At 38.0% G+C, this 22,254-nt stretch overlaps 1 protein-coding gene across 4 annotated transcripts in view; it reads right to left on the minus strand.

Moving 5' to 3' along the window:
- Nucleotides 1-22,254, minus strand: part of ANKIB1 (ankyrin repeat and IBR domain containing 1) — a 154,921-nt gene that overhangs the window by 109,411 nt on the left and 23,256 nt on the right. Inside the window, exon 1 of one of the 4 annotated variants that reach the window (XM_032305004.1) lies at nucleotides 4,700-4,718. The exons of 2 other annotated variants lie outside the window; for them this stretch is intronic. The gene's annotated coding sequence lies outside the window, so the exon portion shown is untranslated. Of the gene's footprint in view, nucleotides 1-4,612; nucleotides 4,719-22,254 lie in introns of those variants that run through there. One more of the 4 variants, XM_032305003.1, reaches the window with a different exon arrangement.

Consider the following 22,254-nt stretch of genomic DNA (forward strand, 5'->3'; position numbering starts at 1 on the left):
ATCCAGTTAACAAATTATAGTTTCAGGATGCCTGGGTGGCTCAGTTGGTTAAGTGTCTGCCTTCTGCTCAGGCCGTGATCCAAGGGTCCTGGGATAGAGCCCCACATTAGGGCCCCTGCTCAGCGGGGAGCCTGCATCTCCCTCTGTGCTCTCTCTCACTGACAAATAAATAAATAAAGTCTTTAAAAAAAAAAAATTACGGTTTCATAGACCAGGATGGTACAAATTGACATGATAAAAAGTATTTGTATTATAGGTCTATTTTGAATAGTATTTCCTGAAAGCTTTAGAGTATAGAAACAGAGCAGTCTTGGATATTTATTATCCAACAGAATAAAATAACAGAAGTAATAAAATAGGAACAACATCTTAAATTCCCAAATCCTTGAAGAACCATTCCTCACTAGAAAATGAGTAGGAAGGACACGTCTAAGAAAAATCAATGCTACTTACTACTAATTTTGGTACAAAGCTCTAATCCTTATCCATTCTCTTAACCTAGAGTATTTAGCTATGCCATGTGTAAATCACAAGGTCCATTGGCCCCTCTGGCCTAGATTTCTCTGATGGTGAAAAGAGACAGAGAAAGAGGGGGGAAAAGGTTAAGACTAACTATCTGAATTCATTACATTCCTGCCACTTTGTACCAAAATGTACAAACCCTAGAGGCCCAACTATATCCCTAAAAATTCCATGATGTTAACATTTCTTTTAGAGAGGAATAAGGAAAAAGGCATGTCTCTTCTAGAGCCTAAGGTGCAGAGTTAGCTTCAGTGATTTAGGTTTAGGATGTGAACATGGAAGAATGCAGGTGAAGGGGTAGTGGTAGTCTTTTGGATATACCTTCTGTAAAATCTTTAGTGGCTTCCTACAAATGAAAGATTATAGTCAAATTCTTAGGAAATGCATATGTAAGGCTATACCATAAAAGTGTTCTTAAAAACAATGAGTTGGGGATTTGCATAAGGAACTAAGTTGAGGTAAAGCTGAATAGCTAGGTAGGATGGGGCCCTTAGGTTCCTGCCCTAAGTTTGGCTTCAGCTTTCAACTTAATCTCAGATCATCACAGTTCTTAATGATATTTCCCACTTCCGAAATTATAGGATTATTATATGGTATCAATATGATAGTTATTTTGACTTTAAACTTGGCCAGTGTAATTTGGTCTTATATATATATATATATCCTGTTTGCTCTGACAGACTGATTAAATACAAAGGGGTGCTGAAAGAGCTTTTAAACTAGAAAGCTAGAAAGACCTAGAATCTTGGCAAGTTCGTTAATGACAACATTCATTTTCGTGACAAGAAAATAATACTCATTTCTGAAGGTCACTGTAAAGATTAAACATAATAATGTATATAAAGTTCTATGACTCATAAGAAGACACAACATATCCTCTATTCCACTAAAGACTATAAAGTACACCCATACAAGAAATAACTTCTATTTCTCTATATGAAGAATGTTTGCAGTATTGAATTTTTACTAATTAAACTCGTAAGATCAGAGAGATAGAAAGGACTACATTTAAATTCTATCAGCGTATACTCCCAAGATTTAACCATAAAATCTTTAATGCCTTTTAAGTAAATGCCTTTCACATTAGATACCTAAAAAGCCTATCCTGAAATTGATCATAAGATGATCACTGCAATCCTGCATGAAATGTATTTGGTACTCTTTCATGCTTCATATGGAAGTCAGAATATCATAGGCATTTAATGAGATACAGGTTGTCCCAAATGACAATGCCAAGAAAACATCACTCATTAAAAATTAACATGACTTAATGTTCACCTTTTATTCTTTTAAGAACTGGGATGGCAAAGATTGGAGAACTGACATTTCTAAAAATCCATGCAGATTTCAGCAACTAGAAACAGTAACAATAGAAAGTATTATAGTAAAATGAAACTGGCATAGATCCTTAGGAAAAATGACTTGAGATAAAAAGGCTGAATCTGGGTTTTGGCGGGGGCGGGGGTGGAGGAGGTGAGCCTGGTGGTGGGTATTGTGGAGGGCACATACTGTATGGAGCACTGGGTGTGGTGCACAGACAATGAATTTTGGAACACTGAAAAAAAATTAAATAAAATTATTTTCTTAAAAAGGCTGAATTTGATTGACCAAATGACAATAAAGGCCTTCAGAAATATGATGTCAAGCTATTGAGAATCTACTGAGGACTCTTACATCCTCCTGTAAGGTTACTACTCACTGTAGCAGCTGGTCTCTATGCACCCTTGACCCCTCAACAAAATTCCCTTTACCTTAATTCTATTACTGTAACAGATTTTAAAAATGTAAGCTAGGGGTGCCTGGGTGGCTCAGTGGGTTGTGTCCGACTTTGGATCAGGTCATATCTCAGGGTCCTGGATCAAGCCATGTCAGGTTCCTTGCCAAGAGCTAAATCAGCTTCTCCTCCTTCTGGCCCTTCCCTCTATTCATGCTCTCTAAGTCTCTCTCTCAAATAGATAAATAAAATCTTTTTTAAAAAATGCAAGCCATATTACTTTATTATAAACAAAAAACTTTTTGAGTGCAATCATTAATTAATACAACTAAAGGTATAGTTTAAATGTCATAAATATACTATTGAAATGTTAACTTTTATTCACCAAAAATAAAACAAAGAAGAAGAAAAGCAATTTAGGGGGTGCCTGGGTGGTTCAGTTGGTTAAGTGTCCAACTCTTGATCTTAGGGTTGTGAGTTTAAGCTCTGTGCTGGACTCCACACTGGGTGTGCAGCCTACTTAAAAAGAAAGAAAGGAAGGAAAGAAGAGAGAAAGAAAAGCAATTTAGGCTTGCTATCATAAGAAAACTGAAATGATTTACAAGTATTGATTTTTTTATTAACATATAATGTATTATTTGTTACAAGTATTGATTTTTAATGATTGTACAGATCATAGGTATAGAAAGGAGAGCCAACAGTTTGTCTGTCTTCCTCATTAGATTATGGGAAACCTATTTTATTGTCCTTTTCTAAGTCTAATGCTTCAGTAAAATTTAAATTTATATTACCGAATGCACACACTCAGTTCCCAGTACCTCTGAGCAATGCATAAGGTGGTGCAGGTACCAGTAAATGTTTCCTTTTCCAGTTTCTTAATTTTTTATTTTGAGGTAATTGTAGATTCACATGCAGTAGTAAGTACTTTTAAAAGACACTTAGCACAGTGCCTGGCACACAGAAACCTACCCAAGAAGTGTTAGCTATTAGATAATTAGAAAAATTAAGAAGGCATTCATAAATGTACCTTTGAAGAAGAGCTTCTCTACAGAATGCTTGAGGTATACGCACATAATACTTTAATCTTTCAATGACCCCAGCCATGAGGGAAGCAAATGAAGGGAGGATGAACCAGGGTGATACCAATTCTGGCCTTGCTATTTTTTTTTTTTTAAGATTTTATTTATTTATTTGACAGAGAGAGACACAGTGAATGGGGGAACACAAGCACGGGCAGTGGGAGAGGAAGAAGCAGACTTCCTACTGAGCAGGGAGCCCGATGTGGGACTTGATCCCAGTACTCTGGGATCATGATCTGAGCCGACGGCAGATGCTTAACTGACTGAGCCACCCAGGTGCCCCTCTGGCCTTGCTATCACTTGCTATGTGGCCTTGGCTATCAGTCAGTCTCATTTTCTCAGTGGCCAAATGGACCTTAGGGCTTTGTGTATTCTGGCCTCAGCTGTCCCCTTACCTCCTGCTTCTTTTCCTCTTAGGCTGTTGCTCTAGATGTACATTGTCTGCCTTCCAGTTTTTTTTTTACAATCATGCTCTGGCCTTGGAGCCTTTACACCTGTTCTTCTCTCAGATGGAGAGAAGGACTCAAAGAGCCCTTCCTTGGCCACTTTTTAATATTTTATCTCTGCTTATCTTTTCTTCATAAAACATATATAATGATATAATAACTAATGATTTACTCATTTTCTCTCTCCTCCAAAATAAGTTCCATGAAGTCAGTCTTTGTTTGCTTCACTATCATATTCAGCCCCAAGAGTAGTATCAGGCATTTGTTGAATGGATAATGGAGTATATGTTTGTAGGGTTTCTAAGCTCCCTTTTCAATTCTGGTATGCTATGATTAACTTATGGGCTTGTGGAACTGGTGAACGTCTCAGAAATTCATGTCTGAGCCTGAGGTCTAAATGGTTCTTTGAGCTCCATTTTTTTTTAATTTTTTTTTATTTTTTAAAGTAATCTCTGTGCCCAGCGTGGGGCTCAGGCTCATGACCTATAGATCAAGAGTCCTATGCTCTGCTGACTAAGCCATCCAGGTGCCCCTTTTGGCTCCAATTTTTGACAAATGCCTTGCCTTAATGGATCTTTAAAAATCATCTCCAAATGTAACACACATATCCTAACACAGAGCTACAATGCCCACAGACAGGTATCACTTAATTCAAGAATCATTGCATGCTATGTGTAAAACACAATATATACACAGTATTTCTTAAGCCTGGAATTTTAGTCCTTATACAGTTTAATCCCAACTGACATTGGTAACTTCAACTCTAACCATACTCCTTTCCAAAAAATCCTCTACTCTGGCTATAGTGGACTGTTTGTCCTTCTCTGAGACACACAGGTAAGCTTCTGCACCTTTGTCCTCACTGGTCGGTTTGCTTGGAAGGTAGAGATTCCCCCTCATACCGGCCAAACACCTCATCTTTCACAGTTGTCGAATACCTCATCTTTGAGGTCCAACTCAAATATCAGCTTCTGGGGAACCTTCCTTGATCTCTCGGGGAGTAACTGTCCACTCCATATGCTTATATCATAATGATCATCATTGGAGTGTACTTACTTTACCTGTCTGTCCTCTTTAATCACTTATGAGCTTCACAGGCCTCGACCATATGTTTGCCTTCTCCTTATCGCTAAGGACCTATTCCTGTGCCCAGCACAAATATTTATCAAATTGGATGTTAAAATGGCAGCACAACTCAGAATGCTTTCTAAGCTTTGCTGGTAGACTTCATCAGGTAGTTCCTCCTTCCTACTCTTCAAAAAGTTGGTTTCCTTAATATTTCTACTCACAGCAAACTTCTTCTGTAAAGGGCCAGACAGGAGATATTTGAAGCTTTGTGAATCATATGATCTCTGTTGCAACTGGTCAACTCTGCTGCTGGAGCTTGAAAGACATAGGGAGTATGTCACAGAATGGATACAGTTTAGTTCCAATAAAGCTTCATTTATAAAAATAGGCAAGGAGGTTTGGCCTATGGGTTGTAGTTTGTCAACGCCTGATTTGATGGAAGGAGTACAGCACAGTAGGACAATCTGGGTTGGAATCCCATGTTTAACAATTTCCTAGTTAATAGCACAAATCCGTAACTTCTCTGTACCTTAACTTCCTCATCTATAAAATAGGCGTAAGATCACCTACCTTGCAAGACTATCATGATTATCCAGTATGCAATACAGTGCCTGTCACAGGTAGGTACTCAACAAAAATTTTTTAAAGGTGTATTTTAGGAGAGGGAAGGGGGAGTTAGAAGGAAAATCTCAAGCACACTCCCTGCTGAGTGCAGAGCTGAGTGGGGCTCAATCCCATGGTACTCAATAAATTTTATCTCCCTTCCTCTATCAGGATCTGTAAGCCATTGATAAAGATTCAGTTGTTGCCTTTAAAGAACTCAATTCTCATTCTTTTTAACAGTGAAATCTTAAGAAAAATGTCACCAACTCTATGTTCTATATCAGGAATAATATATAACTGGTAGTCTAGACTTTATCATTTATCAGGTGTCTAACTGTTGGCAAGTTTAAAAATGATGTTTTCTCAACTATCTTCTGAACAAAGATTAATTCCATTTTCATTATATATGAATATAATATAGATAGGTAGACAGACAGATAGATATATTGGTCAGGGCCAATTATTAATAAAGGTCTTGCCTATGTAACTGCATTTACAAATACTAAATGAAAGGGATACAGAGTTGAGTACAAAGCCAGGAAATAGAATTTCACTGGAAGTTACTACAAACATGCATACACACATATATACCCTATCCTTGGCAAGAAACAAGAGGTCTTAGTCTTAAAATGTAGCTAAAAATGAAGTCTTAAGCTTTGGGTTTAGTTTGCCTAACTGCATATTAAGTCAAAGTCAAATGTGGTTTCATCCTTGGTGGCTTCCCAGAAGTTCATGAATACCTCCAGTTTACAGGAAAACTTATGAGTATTATACAGCAGTACTATGAAAATGATCTGATCTGAGCTGAGAAAAAACTTTTAACAAAGAAAGCAACTTCTCAGTAGTCAGTATTCCTGAATTAAAAATTCACTTTGGTGTTACTATAATATCTTAATATGGCAGCATTCAAAATAGATTGGCTACACAGACACAAAATTATTATCATGAAAGTACTAAAAAACTTTATGTGGCAATTTGGCTGCCTGAGGTTTCTCAATATGGTTTCCGTCTGTACAGCTTTCAGTGCAGAAAAGGATGCTGCCTTCAGAAAAGGCAGAATGATCGTCACTGCCAAGGGCACCACCTGACTGCCTCTCTTTGCCAAACTAGCAAATGAACACTGAAAATAGCATGAAGTCCATAAGTAGAAAATTGTCCAAACTTGGGATATAACTACTCTATAAAGCATTACTCTTACTTTTCTATTTCCTATTAAAACATAATTAACTGTAATGATTACAGAACTCAGAATTCTCCACAAAAGTAAATTTTTCAGACAGCTGAAATTTTTCTGTCAATATTCAGCTTTCGTATACCTGACTTTCCAACTACTTAAAATGTTCATGTTATACTCTAACTTCCCCTTCACAACTACTTTTCATACTTTGAATTAAGAATTTCATATAGTGCTGAAAAATTAACATTTCAATCTCTAATGCTATAGTGCTGTCAGCAAATAGCTTAACTTCAGTAACTCTGGCATCTCTGATTATTTAGCAGTGTGAGAGACGAAGGTTGCCTTAGAAATATGAAAATGATAGACCCATCCCCATGAAAGTTGGCTCACTGATCCTCTGGTGCTTTTGGCTATATTGGCTAAAAAGAGTGGGGGCCAGGAGTGGGCATGGAAAGGGAAGAAGAATACCTTTTTTAAAAAAATTTAAAAATTTAACTGAGGTATAACTGACACACAATATCATTTTAATTTCAGGTATATGACAGTGATTTCACAACTCTGTACATTAAGCATGCTCATCATAAGTGTAGTTACCATCTGCCACCACACAAGTTATTACAATATTAATGACTGTATTCCCTATGCTGTCCTCTTCATTGCTATGACTTACTTATTTTATAACTAGAAGTTTGTACCTCTTAATACTCCACTTTAAATACTCTGCCTATCCTTCCCACCCCCTCCCCTCTGGCAACCACCACTTTACTCTCTGTATTTAAGATCCATTTCTGTTTTTTGTTTTTTAGATTCCACGTTATAAGTGAAATCACAAGATATTTGTCTTTCACGTCACATAATATCCTCTAGGTCCATCCATGTTGTTGCAAATGGCAAGATTTCATTCTTTTTTACGGCTGAGTAATATTTGTGTGTCTGTGTGTGTGAAGGAGAGAGAGAGAGGGAGAGGGTGAAAGAGAGATTTCATCCTCTTTATCCATTTGTCTACCACAGACACTTAACTTGTTTCCATATCTATTGCCTATTGTAAATAATGCTGCAATAAACACAGGGGTACTTATATCTTTTTGAATTAGTCTTTTTCATTTCTTTGGGTAAATACCCAGTAGTGAATTACTGGATCATATAGTACCTCTATTTTTAATTTTTTGAGGAACCTCCAAACTGGTTTTTTTTTTTTTTTTTTTTTAAAGATTTTATTTATTTATTTGACAGAGAGAAATCACAAGTAGATGGAGAGGCAGGCAGAGAGAGAGAGAGGGAAGCAGGCTCTCCGCTGAGCAGAGAGCCCGATGCGGGACTCGATCCCAGGACTCTGAGATCATGACCTGAGCCGAAGGCAGCGGCTTAACCCACTGAGCCACCCAGGCGCCCCTCCAAACTGTTTTATACAGTGGTTGCATTAATTTACATTCCCACCAGTGTATGAGGGTTCCTTTTCATCCACATCTTTGACAACACTTGCTTTTTTTTTTTTTTGAGATATCTTTTTTGTTCTTTCCTGCAGGCTGGAGGATAAAGGGCCCAAAAATATTCCAAAAGGTCAGCTTTGGATAGCCTAAAAATTTGTAGCACTGATGTCCACAAATGAGAGAAAAAAGGTTACATCAGCCCCCTTGACTGGAGCAAAGCTTTAGATAAGCCTAGAATGGGAAAATGGGGTCGACAGAGGGGATGGCCTTCCAAGAGTTTCTTTAACCTACTGCTGCTGCAGCAACCACATCCTCTGACATTCCTGGATATAGCCCTAACCTCCCCCCCGACACACACACACTCCTGTAATGATAACTATGTAAATGCTAAATTTACTTCTAGAGAAAAGGTAAATTTTTATAAAATACCTCTGTATTTTGCGGGTATTATATCTGGATGTATGATAACACTACGTATATGTTATGTGCTTATAATTTCACATATGTGAAAGAGATCATCCCAATTGGGAAAAGCTGCAAAGAAAAAATGGTAATAGAACAAAATTTCCTTGCTTTTTTGCTGCTGCTTATCAGGTCAAATTTAAACTCTCTGAATATTAGGAACAGACTAAATCTACATAACTAATGATTTTGCCTATTGGAAGCTCTGCAGAAAAGAAGACAACATAAAAGGAGAAGAAATCTCTAGATGTAGGTACAATTTTAGAGTTCTAAAAAGCAGTTTTTACTTGCTAATGAGCTCTTATGAAATGAAATTTCTGATCCTTAGAGGTTGATGATTTTTCAGACTGATGTACCTATTTTTGAGTGGGTCAATCTGGACTCTAAGATTGATAAGATAAAAAGGCTAAGAAGAACGATTTGCTTGTTGCTTGGATTTGGAGCATAGCTGTTGGGCCTTGTAGAGTTCTTTCCTTTGGAGAAGACTAGCTACTCGCTTTTTCTGGATTTCTGAATTCACAGGCCCTAACTGCCTGAGCCTGACCTTAGTAAAACCTTAAGCTGATATGGGTTGTTTTAGCTGCACCAAACTACAGCAAGCAGAGGCTCAATGAACAGAACTCAGACTCTGCGAGTGCTGCAGATTTAGGACAACCCTCTGTGGGGCCCTAAACTATGAAAATATCAATGGATGCGAGCTGGATTGTCTGGGTCACATCCACATGCCCACAATAAGCGTCTTATTCTCTGATGGCACCATCTAAAATTAGGCTACTAATCGGCTCTATATTCCTGACGCAGAGGCTAATTGCATTCCTAACTTGTGATTCCTGCCAAAAGCTGCAAGCTGGAGGAGGGCACATCACAAGGAGTGTGACCCCACCACTCAGTACTGACAGAATGGATTCTGGACTTCCTCTGGGGGATGGCCACTGTTGTTGACTTGTGTTCAGGCTTCCAAATTAGTTATAACAATGAACTAACCGTCTGACTAAATCCATCACCTTTCTCCTGGAAGACGTGCCTCAGTGAGGCATTCTGATTATTAAATACAGCTCCAGAAAAAGGGCTTGATCTTTTCTAGGCTGCTCACTAGTTAATGAGCCAGGACAAAAGAGAAGGAAAGTTATATTATTCCATTTAGAAAATTTTTGAAAAGTCAGGATTTAATCCAGGCCAATTCCTAAATAAAATATGTCTTTCTAGTCAAATTATAGAAAAATGCTTTTTTTTTTAAGATTTTATTTATTTATTTGACAGAGAGAGATCACAAGCAGGCAGAGAGGCAGGCAGAGAGAGAGATAGAGGGAAGCAGGTTCCCCCCTGAGCAGAGAGCCCAATGCGGGGCTCAATCCCAGGACTCTGGGATCATGACCTGAGCTGAAGGCAGAGGCTTTAACCCACTGAGCCACCCAGGCGCCCCTATAAAAATGCTTCTCTATAAAAATGTTTTTGTCCTTCTTATAGCCAATCCATGTGGATAAAAGACTGGGTGAGAAGAGAGAATGACTGAAAAAATGTAAAGTTGAAATTGTTAAATGAGACACACTGATTTTGTAACAAAAGAGACACAGCAAAAATCTGGGACCTGGGGAGGCATGTGGAAGAGTAGAGTATCAATGATCTTTGTCTCTCGAAACTATACTTGGAGGTGTTCTCCTCTTTCTGAAGGAGGCTGCCTTTTCAAAAGGCTGTGAACATTCTGAATTCAAACTGACTGCTGAGCCATGATCACACCTGACAGTCCTGACAAGAAAGCAAAGGGTACCCTACTTCCTATACTTTTCATGGAGAACATCTTTAGATGTGGTCTGTGCTTATTGGGCAGATAAACTGATGTCATAGTCAAGCAAATCTGCTTGGAACTGTCTGCCTTCACCAGGCCTGAGACCAAATAATGGACTGAATTAACTGGACTGGACAGGGAACTCTAGGGGGAAAGGCCAGAGAGTAGGCGTTCAGATTAGGGGTCCTGTACTGCCTAAAAATGTGCTGCTGGGACTATCCTAACAACTGTGAATTCTTATTTTCTAGGGATATTACATATGGCCTCTAGAACTGTACTTCTTTTTGTGTATGCTGTCTATTGAGGACACTGCTTTGGCACTAAAAGGCATTTAGGTCACTTAAACTTATCACTCAGATTTGTGCTGTGTCTTAATTGATGCCCTGGGCTAGGTAAAAAAGAAACTTAAATACAAAAACTTAAGAAGAGGGGAGCCTCGGTGGCTCAGTGGCTAAAGCCTCTGCCTTCAGCTTGGGTCATGATCTCAGGGTCCTGGGATCGAGCCCTGCATCGGGCTCTCTGCTCGATGGGGAGCCTGCTTCGCACCCCCCCACCCCCGCCTGCCTCTCTGCCTACTTGTGATCTCTCTCTCTCTGTCACATAAATAAATAAAACCTTTAAAAACAAAAACAAAAAAACTTAAGAAGAAGCCACCTAGCTTTCTAAGACAGACTTTTCTGGTTAATTAAATTTACCATTTAAAGGTTCGGCCTCAATTCTGAACATCTTAAAAGCATAGGTATCAAGATGCCTTTGGTCAAGTGCCAAACAAATGGACTGTGTAGAAAAAGTTAACACAGCAAGCTTGAGACTACTATTCTTAGAAAGGCCTGCTTGCAAGGAATAGCTCTTAGCAGGTATCTTGAAACTTAGATTTAATGAGCCTTCACACCACTCCTTAACCAACAGGAGTTGGTTCAGTGTGCTAAATTGTTTCTACAAACACTGTAGTATATGCTTCACACTTACTTTTCTTCTGGGAGTCTGGAAATTTGATATGTGCTAGGTCAACAATGTGACCAGTCTTCGGTAAAACCTTGGGCACTAAGTCTCTAGTGAACTTTCTTAGTAGATAACATTTAATACATGTCACAATTTGATCCTGGAGAATTAGGTGCATCCTGTTTGACTCCATAAAGAGAGGACTCTTGGAAGTTTGCCCCATGCATCTTTCCCTTTGCTGATTTTGCTTTGAATCTTTTTGCTCTAAGTCTTAGCTGTGAGTACAACTTAATCTTATGAGTCCCCCTAGCATATCACCAAACCTATATGCTGTCTGAGAGACCCCTGACACACTTATCTTATATTTAAAAAGCTTTTGGGATGCCTGGGTGGTTCAGTGGGTTAAAGCCTCTACCTGGGGTCGTGACCCCAGGGTCCTGGGATTGAGCCCCGCATCGGGCTCTCTGCTCAGCAGGGAGCCACCTGCCTCTCTGTCAAATAAATAAAAAAAAAATCTTTAAAAAAAAAAAAAAGCTTTTAAAATGTTTCACATTTGAAAATCAATTAATGTAATCCATCACAGAAAGACGAAAAAAGAAAAATCACATGATATCAATAAATGCAGAAAAGGCATATGACAAAACCCAACACTCATTCAAGATAAAAACTCTTAATTAACTAGGGATTAAGGGGAACTATCTCAGCTTGATAAAGAACATCTACAAAAACCTACAACTAAAATCATACTTAATGGTGAGATACTTGAAACCTTTCCACTAAGAACAGGTACTTTTTAATATCACACTGGAGGTTCTAGCTAATGCGAACAAGACAAGATAAGGAAATCAACGGTATATAGATTGTAAGAAAGAAATAAAATTATCTTCACTGACAGATGATATGATCATTAATGCAGAAAATCCAAAAAATGCACAAAAAACTACTGGAACCAATAAGCAATTATGGCAACACTGCAGAATACAAGGTTACTATAAAAAAGTCAACTGCTAGGGTATTGGGGGCTCAACTGGTTGAGCATCCAACTCTTGATTTCAGCTGAGATCATGATCTCAGGGTCATGAGACTGAGCCCTGTATTGAGTTCCATGCTGATTGTGGAGTCTGTTTAAGATTCTTTCTCTCCTTCTCCTGTGTGTGTGTGTGCGTGCGCGTGCACACAATTTCTCTCTCAAAACAAAACAAAACAAAACAAAAAAGTCAATTACTTTCCTATATACCAGCAATGAACAAGTAAAATTTGAAATAAAAAATACTATTTATATAACCATCCAAAAATATGAAATATTTAGATATAAGCCTAACAAAATATATGTACGATCTACATGAGGAAAAGTACAAAACTCTGATAAATGAAATCAAAGAAAAAATGAAAAATGATAAGATATTTCATATTCTTGGATAGGAAGATTCAATATTGTCAAGATGTCAGTTCTTCCCAACTTGACCTATAAGATTCAATTCAGTCCCAATCAAAACTAAAAGTAGATCATTTAGCCTCCATTATTGGACTATTACAAAACAGGATAACAAAATACATAAAATATATTCAATATCTGCTAAATAGTAGGTACTCAATATAATGTAGTCATCATCATCATTACTAACTTGTCTAGAATCACATAGCTATATCTAGTTCTAAAATTTTTTCCCTTCTTTTAAAAATACTTAAGATTATACAGAGAGTGTAAGATTGGACAGAACAGTACAGAAAATAGAAAAGTATAAAGAATAACATAAAAAGATCACTGTAACCCTCAAGCCCTATAATAATCACTATTAACACATTGGCATGTTGCTTATATGTATAGAGAGTCTTAAGTTAAAAACCTGGATCATGGTGTATAATAAAACTGGATTTTTTTTCTTTTGTACTTAGGTTTTTATCATGAGTATTTTGCATTTTATTAAATATTCCTTGAACACATACTTTTAATAATACCAAAATCTGACAGATAATGTTTTAGTCCGTTCTCCACTGCATTACATTAAATTTGTTCTAATGTATCCACTATGGGTAAACTTATGTGCATCTTTGAACCTATGCTATTTTCACCCACAGGATGTCTTAAGCTATATAGCAATATCTGAGTTTATATGGAGAGGCAAAATACCAGAGAAAACCACAATATTGAAGAAGAAAAGTTAGAGGACTGATGCTACCCAACTTCAAGATTTACTATGAATCTACAGTAATCAAAACAGTATGGTATTGGTGAAAGAGACAAACAGATCAATAGAACAGAAAAGAACTACAAAAGACCCACACAAGTATAGTCAAATGATCTTTGACAAACAAAGATAACACAATGGAGCAAAGCCAGTCTCTTCCATTTCCCATAGGCAAAAAAAAAAATGAATCTAGACAAAGACCTTACACCCTTCACAAAAATTAACTCAAAATGGATCAGCGACTTTTAAATGTAAAACCCAAAATTATAAAACTCCCAGAAGTTAACATAGGAGAAAACCTAGATGAACTCAGGTATAGTGATGATTTTTAATTTTTTAATTATTTTTTTAAAATTATTTTATTTATTTATACAAGAGGGATTGGGAGGAGGAGAGGGAGCCCGCGCAAGAGCACAAGCATGAGCAGTGGGGAGGGGCAGAAGGAGAGAGAAAGGGAAAAGAAGCAGACACCCCACTAAGCGCAGAGTTGGATGCTGAGCTAGATGCCAGGGTGTTGAGATAATGACCTGAGACAAAGTAAGACGCTTAACTGACTGAGCTACCAAGGAGCCCCACAATGATGTTTTTTTAGACAGGACCCCAAAGGTCCAATCTATGAGAGAAATAATGTTTAAGCTAGACTTTATTAAAATAAAAACCTTCTCCTCTGTGAAAGACAAAATCCAGAGAATGAGAAGACAAGCCACAGACTAGGAGAAAATATCTGCAAAAGACTTATCTAATAAAGGACTGTTATCCAAAACATACAAAGAACTCTTAAAATCCAACAAAAAAAAATTTCTGATTTAAAAAAAGGCTAGAGAGCTTAAGAGCCACCTCACCAAAAAAGATACAGATGGCAAATAAGTACATTAGAAGATAACCCAAATCGTATGTCATGAGAGAAATGAAAATTAAAATAACTCTGAGGTACCACTATGTATCTATCAGAATGGCCAAAATCTGGAACACTGACAATATGTTGGCAAGCATATGCAACAACACAGATTTCATTCATTGCTGGTAGGAATGCAAAATGATACAGTCATTCTGCAAGAGAGTTTGGTGGTTTCTTACAAAACTAAACATACACTTACAATATGATCTAGTAATCACAATCCTTGGTGTCTAGCCCAAGGATTTGAAAACTTATGCCCACACAAAAACCCATACAATGTTTACAGCAGCTTTACTCATAATTGCCAAACCTAGGAGCAAACAAGATGTCCTTCCAACAGATGAATGGATAAATTGTGGTACTCCAGACAATGGAACATTATTCAGCACTAAGAAATGATCTGTTAAGCCATGAAAACACATGGAGGAACCTTAACAGCACATTACTAAGTGAAAGAGCCAATCTGAAAAGGCTATAGACTGTACAATTTCAACTATGTAACACTCTGGAAAATGCAAACCTACAGAAACAAAAATGAGTGGTTGCCAGGGATTGAGGGCAAGAGAGGGATGAATAGGTGGACCACAGAGGATTTTTAAGGCACTGAAAATACTCTGTATATTATAATGATGTGTACATATCATTATGTATTTGTCCAAATTCATAATGCACAACACCAAGAATAAACCCTAGGGTAACTATGGACATTGAGTGATTATTACATTTTAATGTAGATTTGTGAACTGTAACAAATACACCACTTTGGTAAGTAATGTTGATAATGAGGAAAGACTTACAGGTTGGTGGAGGAGGCCAGAAGCTATATGGGAAAACTCTGTACCCTCCTTTCAACTTTGTTGTGAACCTAAAAAGCTCTAAAAAAATTAAATATTAAAAAAAAACTCAACTTGGGGACGCCTGGGTGGCTCAGTTGGTTAAGCAGCTGCCTTCGGCTCAGGTCATGATCCCAACGTCCTGGGATCGAGTCCCACATCGGGCTCCTTGCTCAGCAGGGAGCCTGCTTCTCCCTCTGCCTCTGTCTGCCATTCTGTCTGCCTGTGCTCGCTCTCTCCCTCTCTCTCTCTGATAAATAAATAAAATTAAAAAAAAAAAACTCAACTTGAATCTTAATCTTTTTTTTTTTAAGATTTTATTTATTCATTTGACAGAGAGAGATCACAAGTAGGCAGAGAGGCAGGCAGAGAGAGAGGAGGAAGCAGGCTCCCTGCTGAGCAGAGAGCCAGATGCGGGACTCGATCCCAGGACCCTGAGATCATGACCTGAGCTGAAGGTAGCGGCTTAACCCACTGAGCCACCCAGGCGCTGTTGAATCTTAATCTTTATGTTAATCTCTTTGCATTCACTTCCTTGATCATATAATGGGCACGAGTTGTTGTGAGAAAGAAAACTGTAAGTACCTAGCACACTGCCTAATATAGAAGGCATTTAATAAATACATACTCCCCATGCCTGCCTTTTTCCCCAGAACTTTTCTGCTTATTGGTTCATAACTTTAGGACAGTTGAAAGAGCTCAAGATCTGACCACTAGACAAATGATGAATGACTATCCAAACCCAAGTTGTGCAACAATTTCCAACCAGTGTCTGGTCATTAACTCCTTCTAATTCACTTTGAATACTCCTCGGAACTAAAGTTACTTAATCTAAACCGAATTTACATGTACATTAAGATAAGGCAAACAAAATAGGAAAAAAAAAAAAACTCATATGCCAGGCATACACCAAAATTTAAAACAGAACAAATCTGTTCAGGTCTTTTATAGCCACTAAGTTAAGGAATCTGAGTGACATTACATGGGATTTCTATAATAAACACAGAACTCACAGGACTATCAATCCAAACCCATGTTTGCTACTGGCATGTTTGTGTGGTATAGTTTCTACACTCAAGAGATATTTTACTTCACTTGAAAATGTTTGATTAAAATTAGGTAATTTTAAAGAAAAATGCACATACTTGTATGAAAAGAACCACCAATATGCTTAATAAATATTCAGTATTGGCAAAAAGGTTGGACCCCATTTGTCAAGACAATCTCATTTAAATTCAGGGTGTTCTGCCTACTAGAATTTCAAGACTAAAGTAAATTATTTTTATGCAAAATAATATTCTCTCATGTTTTCCTATTAAAAGATGAACTTCAAGCTGAAGGTCATTATAATTCTTACAATAAAAGATCAGAAATGGTAACACTGAAAAATACTTGAGTATGGTACCTAAAATCTATGATTTTAAATAGTTTACACTAAATATACATCACTAGCAACAAAATTGTGCTGTCAAATAAAGGATTTTTCTAACTTTTTAAAAAGATTCTTATTTATTTATTTATTTATTTATTTGAGAGAGAGCATGCAAGTGGCGGGGAGGGGCAGAAGGAGAGAGAGGAGTGTGTGTTTTTGTTTTTTTTTTAAAGATTTTATTTATTTATTTGACAGAGAGAGAGAGATCACGAGGCAGGCAGAGAGTGAGGGGGGAAGCAGGCTCCCTGCTGAGCAGAGAGCCCGTTGCAGGCCTTGATCCTAGGACTCTGAGACCATGACCTAAGCCAAAGGCAGAGCCTTAACCCACTGAGCCACCCAGGTGCACCGAGGGAGTGTCTTAAGCACACTCTGCGCTGTGGGGCTGGATCTCATGACCCTGAGATCGCAATCTGAGCTAAAACCAAGAGCTGGACACTTAATGGACTGTGCCATCCAGGCACCCTGGATCTTTCTAATTTCTGAAACTGAGTGTGTGTGAATATTAAAAATTGAATCAAATTTCCATTTTAGGAGTTTTAAATTATGGCAAAATTTCATATTTTCTTCTTTTTAAGTAGGCTCCAATTCAAGACCCTGAGATCAAAACCTGAGTTGAAATCAAGAGTCAGACACTTAACTGACAGCCACCCAGGTATCCCAAATTATGGTAAAATTTCAGATAAACATTCAATCTCTGTAAAGTGGAAGGTTATTAGCATCACCTACTACAGAGGACAATATCAAGAGAAATAGAACCAAGTTCCTTCTAATGTTGCAGTCTTTTATTCACAATTAGGTATTTGAAGATGGTCATCAGGGAGAAGGATAAGTGACTGGTTAACCTCTGATGTCACGATCCTACTTTAATAGTCTAGTGAGGAAGAAACACAGGGAGTAGAAATACCTAGTTCTCGACTTGAAAACTGGGGTAAACAAAAACATCACTGTATTTCTATTTCCAAAACACAGTAACTCGATAACAAAAAGCTAAACAGTCCAATTAAAAAATATGGGCAGAGGAACTAAATAGACATTTCTCCAAAAAGGACATTGAAATGGCCAACAGACACACAGAAGATGGCTCAAACATCACTAATCATCTGGAAACTACAAACCAAAACCACAATGAGATATCACCCCACGCCTTTTAGAATGGCTATCATCAAGAAGAAAAAAGACAGGGCCCCTGGGTGGCTCAGTGGGTTATGCCTCTGCCTTCGGCTCAGGTCATGATCTCAGGGTCCTGGGATCTAGTCCCGAATCGGGCTCTCTGCTCAGCAGGAAGCCTGCTTCTCTCTCTCTCTCTCTCTCTCTCTCTCACTGCTGCCTCTCTGCCTACTTGTGATCTCTCTTTGTCAAATAAATAAATAAAATCTTAGGAAAAAAAAAAAAAAAGAGGGGCACCTGGGTGGAGCCTCTGCTTTTGGCTCAGGGCATGGTCTCAGGGTCCTGGGATCGAGCCCCACATCGGGCTCTCTGCTCAGCAGGGAGCCTGCTTCCCCCTTCCTCTCTGCCTGCCTCCCTGCCTACTTGTGATCTCTCTGTCTGTCAAATAAATAAAATCTGAAAAAGAAAAAAAGATAATAGGTGCTGGTGAGGATGTGGTGAAAAGGGAATCCTTATACATAGCTAGTGGGAATGTAAATTGATCCAACCACTATGGAAAACAATATGGAGGACCCTCAAAAAATTAAAAATAGATCCATGGAACTATATAATGCAGCATTTCCACTAATGGGTATATACCTAAAGGAAATGAAAATAGAATTTTTATAAGGGATATGCAATTCCATGTTTACCACAGCATTATTCACAATAGCCAAGGTATGGAAAGAACCCAAATGCCCATCAATGGACAAATGGATAGAAAAGATGTGTTACATAGACATAATGGAATATTACTGAGCCACAGGAAAAGATATCCTCCCATATGCAACAACATGGAGGGATCTTGAATACATTATGCTAAGAGAGATAAGTCAGACAGAAAAATAAAAAAAAAACAAGAAGTACTGTATGATATCACTTATACATGGAATCCCCAAAAAAGGACCTAATTTAACAAGAGCATAAAATGGTGGTTACAAGGGTGGGGATGCAGGATAAGAGTTATGGTGCTTAAGGGTATAAACCTGTAATGAGGAATCAAGCCACAGAGATCTAAGGCACGATATAATAATTACACTGTAATTATATAATATGATAAACATCACCATATTGGTAGTCATATTATAATATATAAATGTATCCAAAGTAACATGCTGCTGGGGTAGCTAGATGTCTCTGTTGATTAAGTGTCCAACTCTTGGTTTCAGCTCAGGTCACAGTCTCACAATATCATGGGACTGACCCTGCATCAGGCTCTACATTCAACATGGAGTCTGCCTGTCCATCCCTCTCTGCTCTTCCCCCTCCTCTCCTCTCTCTCTCAAATAAATTAAATCTTAAAAAAAAAAAAAAGACACTGTATACATTAAACACATACAATGTTAACAAGTTAAATTAGTTAATTAATGCCATGATGAGAGGGAAAAAATAAATGTACCATATTGAGGTGATTATTTGGTAAATATATAATCGTCACATTTTTTTACCTTGACAGAATCTAAGTAATTTACTTCATACAAACTAAAAATCACAAATATTAAACTTCAGAAGAAAAAAAAAAACCAAAAGCAGCATGCAATTAGAAAAAAGGAATTTGATGTGAGAATGTCTATGCTACCTAAAGCAATCTAAGTATTTAATGCAATCCTTATCAAAATACCATCCATTTTTTTCAAAGAAATGGAACAAATAATCCTAAAATTTATATGGAACCAGAAAAGACCTCGAATAGCCAAAGGAATGTTGAAAAAGAAAGCCAAAGTTGGTGGCATCACAATTCCAGACTTCAAGCTCTACTACAAAGTTGTCGTCATCGAGACAGTATGGTACTGGCACAAGAACAGACACATAGATCAATGGAACAGAATAGAGAGCCCAGAAATAGACCCTCAATGCTATGCTTAACTAATCTTTGACAAAGCAGGAAAGAACGTCCAATGGAATAAAGACAGCCTCTTCAACAAACGGTGTTGGGAAAACTGGACAGCCACATGCAAAAGAATGAAACTGGACCATTTCCTTATACCACACACAAAAACAGACTCCAAATGGATGAAAGACCTCAATGTAAGACAGGAATCCATCAAAATCCTTGAGAACACAGGCAGCAACCTCTTCGACCTCTGCCGCAGCAAATTCTTCCTAAAAATATCACCAAAGGCAAGGGAAGAAAGGGCAAAAATGAGCTACTGGGATTTCATCAAGATCAAAAGCGTCTGCAAAACAAAGGAAACAATCAACAAAACCAAAAGACAACTGAGAGAATGGGAGAAGATATTCACAAATGACACATCAGATAAAAGGCTAGTATCCAAAATCTATAAAGAACTTATCAAACTCAACACCCAAAGAACAAATAATCCAATCAAGAAATGGGCAGAAGGGGGCGCCTGGGTGGCTCAGTGGGTTAAGCCTCTGCCTTGGGCTCAGGTCATGATCTCAGGGTCCTGGGATTGAGTCCCGCATCAGGCTCTCTGATCAGCAGGGAGCCTGCTTCCTCCTCTCTCTCTGCCGGCCTCTCTGCCTACTTGTGATTTGTCTCTCTGTCAAATAAATAAGTAAAATCCTAAAAAAAAAAAAAAAAGAAAGAAAGAAAGAAATGGGCAGAGGACATGAACAGACATTTCTGCAAAGAAGACATCCAAATGGTCAACAGACACATGAAAAAGTGCTCAATACCACTGGGCATCAGGAAAATACAAATCAAAACCACAGTGAGATACCACCTCACACCAGTCAAATTAACAAGTCAGGAAACGACAGATGCTAGTGAGGATGTGGAGAAAGGGGAACCATCCTGAACTGTTGGTGGGAATGCAAGCTGGTGTAGCTGCTCTGGAAAACAGCATGGAGGTTCCTCAAAAAGTTGAAAATAGACCTACCCTATGACCCAGCAATCACACTACTGGGTATTTACACTAAAGAAACAAATGTAGTGATCTGAAGGAGCACATGCACCCGAAAGTTTATAGCAGCAATGTCCACAATAGCCACACTATGGAAGAACCTAGATGTCCATCAACAGATGAATGGATACAGAAGATGTGGTATATACATATATACAATGGAATACTATGCAGACATCAAAAGAAGTGAAATCTTGCCATTTGCAACGACGTGGATGGAACTAGAGGGTATTATGCTGAGCAAAATAAATCAATCATATGATCTCCCTGATATGAGGAAGTTGAGAGGCAAAGGGGGGTTGGGGGGTAGGGAAGGAAAAAATGAAACCAGATGGAATCGGGAGGGAGACAAACCGTAAGAGATTCTTAATCTCACGAAACAAACTAAGGGTTGCCAGGGGGAGGGGGTAGGGAGAGGGTGGTGGGGTTATGGACATTGGGGAAGGTATGTGCTATGGTGAGTGCCGTGAAGTGTGTAAACCTGGTGATTCACAGACCTGTATCCCTGGGGCTAAAAATACATTATATATTAATTAAAAATTAAAAAAAAAAACAAATTTAAACACTGGGCCAGCCAAATAAACACAGCTGTAGAACATTAAAAAAAAAAAAAAGAAAGAAAGAAAGAAAAAAAAGGAAAAAGGAATTTTAAATTCTACCTACATTTAGTGTCAAAAATATATTTAAGAATAAGTTTAACACAAGATGTGAAAGACTTCTGTGCTGAAACAAGTATTGGTGGGACTAAAGCCCTAAAAATATGAAGAGAGAAACCATGTTCATAGATTGGAAGACTAAATACAGAAGTGCAAAATCCCAGAATATTCTAAGTAATCTTGAAAAATGAAACAAATTAGAGAATTTTATAACCTGATTTCAAGATTTACTTAAGACAGTGTGGTAGTGGCATAAAGTTCAACAAGTTAATGTAAAAGAACGAAGTGCTCAGAAATCAACTTACACTTAAATAGCACTATGACTTTTTTTCTTTTTTACGATTTTATTTATTGACCGAGAGAGAGACAGTGAGAGAGGGAATACAAGCAAAGGGAGTGCGAGAGGTAGAAATGGGCGTCCTGCCAAGCAGGGAGCGCAACTCGGGGCTCCATCCCAGGACCCTGGGATTATGACCTGAACAGAAGGCAGGCGCTTAATGACTGAGGCACCCAGGTGCCGTTCAACAAAAGTGCCAAGGCAATCCAATGGGAGAAGTTAAGCCCTTACATCAAATGACACTGGAATAAATGAATATCCACATGGGAAAAACCTTTGACCTTTACCTTAGAATACAGGCAAAACTTAATTCAAGACTGGATTCCAGACCTAAGTCTAAAAGCTGAACTCTCAAGTTTAGTATCCAGAATGTATAAAGAACTTTCAAATACTAGTAAGAACAAAAATACAAAAGGATACAGTGATAGTTGTATTATTGTCTCCAATTATTCACTGCCCTCCCTCCTGAAATATTGTACTTCCCTGCCCATTTACATTACTTTGGGCCACTTATCTTGCTTTGGCCAATGAAATGTATGTACAAATGAAGCATGACATTTCTGAAGCAAAGTTTTAAGAGCCATCTATGGTTCGACCATTGCTCTTTTTCTCATTGTCACAAGACCCAAGGAGCAACTTCTTCAGCTTGGGTCCCAGAATGAAGACA

The sequence above is a fragment of the Mustela erminea genome, chromosome 11 (genome assembly GCF_009829155.1).
Source record: "Mustela erminea isolate mMusErm1 chromosome 11, mMusErm1.Pri, whole genome shotgun sequence".
Lineage (NCBI taxonomy): Eukaryota > Metazoa > Chordata > Mammalia > Carnivora > Mustelidae > Mustela > Mustela erminea.